Raw genomic sequence first — 4679 nt, 5'->3', positions numbered from 1 at the left:
TAAAAATCCATATATTGCACAATGAAAAATGAAGGCTAGAAATACAACACCAAGGAAGGAAGATTAAGAGAAAGATTTAACAGACTCAATCAAGTCAAGCTGTATCTTCGAATAAGCGGAGGAAACACGCTAGCAGTTACACCTAGAAAACAAGTAAAAGTGATCATGAAGACTTGCTTTTCTGCCTCTCTATTCCTTACTCTTCTCAAACATCAAAGTTTCTAAAAAGACTTTTCTTAGAGTCTGTTAATAGAAAGAAATCTTTAGGCTGGGCATGGTGGCTCATGCCTGTAATCCCAGCACTTTGGAAGGTCCAGATGGGAGGATCACTTGAAGCCAGGAGTTTGAGATCAGTCTCTACAATTTTTTTTTGAAAGTTAGCTGTGTATGGTGGCACACACCTATACTCCCAGCTACTCAGGAGGCCGTGGCAGGAAGACAGATTGAGCCCAGGAGTTCAAGGGTGCAGTGAGCTATGATGGCAACACTGTACTCCAGCCTGGGTGACAGAGTGAGATTCTGTCTCTAAAACAAATAAATAAAAATTTTAAAAAAGAGACCTGGAGTTGGAATTAGGAGAAACAAAATAGACTTCATTTAATACACGTCTAATGAATACCTGTAACTTGCCTATACTGTTATAGGCTCTCATTATACGACATGAACAAGAGACAGAAAAAACTGCTACCCTCACAAAGCTTTCAGAGAATTGGTAGAAAATGTACCTACTTAACCTTTCTGAATCTTCATTTCATCTGTAAAATTAGGGAACTGAACTCTTGTGTTTTTCAAACTGTGCTTAAAAACAACTGAACCTCTACTTCTATTTTAACCACAACCACTTTGCTTTTTTCTGATTTCTCTATCAGGGATCTATATACAACGCCCTTTGGAAAAACAAATCTTTTAAAAAAAAAAGTCTGTGGGCCAGGCTCCGAGGCTCACGTCTGTAATCCGAGCACTTTGGGAGGCCGAGGCGGGTGGATCACGAGGTCAGGAGATGGAGACCATCCTGGCCAACATAGTGAAACTCCATCTCAACATGGTGAAATTAGCCAGGAGTGGTGGCATGCGCCTGTAGTCCCCGCTACTCAGGAGGCTGAGGCAGGAGAATCGCTTGAACCCAGGAAGTGGAGGTTGCAGTGAGCTGAGATTGCGCCACTGCACTCCAGCCTGGCGACAGAGTGAGACTCCGTCTCAAACAAACAAAAAACCTTTGCCATTTGCTAACCACTTGCAAAAGAAAAAACAGGGCCCAGCCTAGGGGCTTACGCCTGTAATCCCAAGACTTTGGTAGGTCTAGGCAGGAGGATCACTTTAGGCCAGCAGTTTGAGAACAACCTGGGCTACATGGTGAGACTCAGTCTCTATAAAAATAAAAATAATTAGCCAAGAGTGGTGATGCATACCTGTAGTCCTAGTCACTTGGGAAGCTGAGGCAGGAGGATCACTTGAGCCCAGGAGATTGAGGCTCCACTTAGCTATGATATTGCCACTGACTATAGCCTAGGTGGCAGAGAGACACCGTCTCTAAAACAAACAATAAAAACCAAAAAACTTTTTTCACTCTACTCTCATTCCGCACAGACCACTTCTGTGACCAGATGTGTGAATTTTTGTTTTTATTTTTCCCCAGCAGATACCAACTGGGTGTCCTCCAATTCAATTCAATTCTGACGTGAAGTTAGCCTCAGATCCCTGAGTCAGATACCTACCTGAAGTTAGACTCAGATCTAACTCAGATTAAGGGTTCAGTCCCACAAGACTGCTCCCCATGTCAGATGCCTATCACAAGTATCATAAGTAGCAGGTTGCCATCTGTACTTCTGAGGAACCAGCTACAAACTGGAGCTTCTACTACCCCCTCCTTAGGTTCAATCACTTTGGTAGAAGGGCTTGTGGAACTCAGGAAAACACTTATATTGTTTACTATAAAGGATACAGATGAACAGCCAAATGAAAGAGATGTACAGGGCAAAGGATGGGGGCAGGTGTCGCCACCCTCCCAGCATCTCCACATGTTCAGCAACCCAGGTCACTAAATCTTACTGTTCTAGAGTTTTTATAAAGCTTCATCTCCAGCCTATCCACTTCCCTTCAAAGGGGATGATGGGTGGGGACTGAAAGTCCCAACTCTGTAATCACTTGGTCTTTCTGGTGACCAGCTCCAGCCTGAGGCTGTCTAGGAGACCCATCTTAAGTCATTTCATTAGTATAAACTCAAATGTAATCAAAAGAGGCTCCTTGTGAGTAACAAGCGACACTCCTATCACTCAGGAAATTACAAGAGTTTTAGGAGCTGTTTCAGGAACCCAGGACAAAGGTCAAATGTATTTCATATTACACCACAACACTGAAGTAAGTGATCTCTGGGTACCATTCCAGTTTTGCAATTCTGTCTGTTTTATGCTCATATTTCTGACCTATTTCTTTTTCACCATGTCTGGAATTCCACAGAGCTATATTAAAAGGCTAACTACTTTATGTAGGGCTGAAAAATAAATGAGAAACCCAAGTGACTGCTTACTAGATGCTGATACCATGTAGCAAAGTTTTTTTTTTTTTTGAGATCAGCAAACAAAACAAAAAGAGATTTAATCTGATTTCTCTACTTATACTAATCCCTTCCACAAAAACAAAAATCCTTCTGGAGGATGAGGTGTGAGGATCACTTGAGCCCAGCAGACTAGCCTGGGCAATACAGGGAGACCTTGTCTCTACCTGACCCTAGTTCTTATACTTTACCATAACTTTCAAATTTCCTAGCATAACATTTAAGGCCTTTCTGCAACATGGCCCCTTTTAACCTGTTCCTTTCAGCTTCAATGCCTTGGCTTCCCATGCCACCCAGCACCCTCTGCACCTCTTGATTCCTTTCACTTTCCAAGCCTGCCCTGCACTTTCATATTTCCAAACTTTAGTTCATGCTGTAACCTCTGCTACCGACAACCTTTCCCTCCCACCCCAACCTGTCCAGTCCCTCAAGGCTAGCCAGAACCAATTCAAACATTATCAAATACAGGGCAAGTTAGGAGAGAGGCAGGGACTCTGTCTCATCTACTACCCTAACCTTGAGTACCCAACTGGTAAGCACGCAAAAAATGTTGAAATGATTATTGCAACATTAAAGGAAAGTAGTGATTATAAACAGGAGAACTCAAGCATCATCTGTATTTGGCATCCAAACATTGATTTGTTCTTACAGATTTTAACATCCTGATTACACTTGGCTGAGTACATATCCTGGCATTCTTGAGTGTTCACAAAATTTATAAGGTTGAAATAAACATTTGCCATTTTAAAAACTGTTCACTAAGATGATAATGCATATTCAAAAAATCAAGGAAAGACACAATCCTTGAATCACTGGTAAACATGAGTCTACAATGTTCTAAAAGACTTGGGCTCTTTTACTAAATTATCGTCTTCCAGTTCCTTCATAAAGATATTTTAAAAACAAACAAAAACAAGAACTTATATTAAGGTTACAACAACAAACACGGCTCACAAATAATATTTTTACATTTGTTCAGGTGTACACCACCAATAACCCTGGTCATATCCAAAAGCGATTATAGTAAACAATGACTACTGAGAGTACAGCATGTAATATTGATAGGTAAGGCTGATCCAAAGAATATTGAGGCTAAAGTATCACTTTTGTTTATAAAAAAAATCAACCTCTGCTTCTCAGGACAAACGATACACTTCATATTTGAAAAGCATCAGTTGTAAAACTTAGATGTTGGTTAAACTAATTCATAAAGTTCAGCAGATTTTCACTAGGAAATTAGATAAAACAGGTCAATCATTTGGAGAGTACTAATGTAGTTTGGTTCTCGTACCAACACAGGACAGAGGTATTTTTCTAAATTCAGTCAATTACTTTCCAAGGTTCTCATCTGACATATTATCAAGACTATAAGGAGAATTCCCCCACCCTTGGCCCCTATCCTCGAACATTCCAAATCTCAGCATTAGGGAATGCATAACCTAGAGACGATCATTTTGCAGCCTACTAAAAACCCACGACCTTAATATGAAAGCGGCTTTCGTGTTGCATTTGGCTGCTGCCTGTATGAAGGCCTTGCCTTAAAGCAGGGCCAACTCTGGCACGTTTTTCCATCTCTGAAAGTGGAGCTAGGAAAAACACCCAGATCTAAAGATGTTCGTTTAAATCCGTTTACACCTGCTCCCTTTCAAACACTACAAGCAAACTCCAAAAGCTCGAGCAGCAGCCGCAGAGGCAATGACAGATCTTGAGGCCGAACTGGGTCAGGGTTACAGTTACACTTACATAGCATATTTACACCCTTTTGTCTACAAACTTGAGTGCAAACTTAAGTTTCCTTAAGGCAGCATGTTCGCTGGGCCTCAGTAACCGAAGCAATTTTCCTGAGGCAGGAAGGGCACAATCCACCCTGCTGGGTGGCTGCACCAGCCTTCCCCAGACCACGCACTCTGCGGCCTCGGCTTCTGGCCCGCTCCCGCAGCCAAGGGGTCGCTCGGGGCAACTCGCCTGCGCCCAGGCTGGGTAACTGGGTTTTACTACATGGGTTCCCAGCTTTTCAGTCGCCCCTACTCGCCCCCGGCGGTTTCGGGCCCGGGGTCGCATTACATAAACACCCCCGGCCCCAGCTTTCCCACGCCGACCCCGGCCCCACGCCAGGGGCGTCCAA

Source organism: Mandrillus leucophaeus, unplaced genomic scaffold (genome assembly GCF_000951045.1).
Source record: "Mandrillus leucophaeus isolate KB7577 unplaced genomic scaffold, Mleu.le_1.0 Scaffold1361, whole genome shotgun sequence".
NCBI classification, from domain to species: Eukaryota; Metazoa; Chordata; class Mammalia; order Primates; family Cercopithecidae; genus Mandrillus; species Mandrillus leucophaeus.
Note: the sequence above shows the minus strand (reverse complement) of the source record.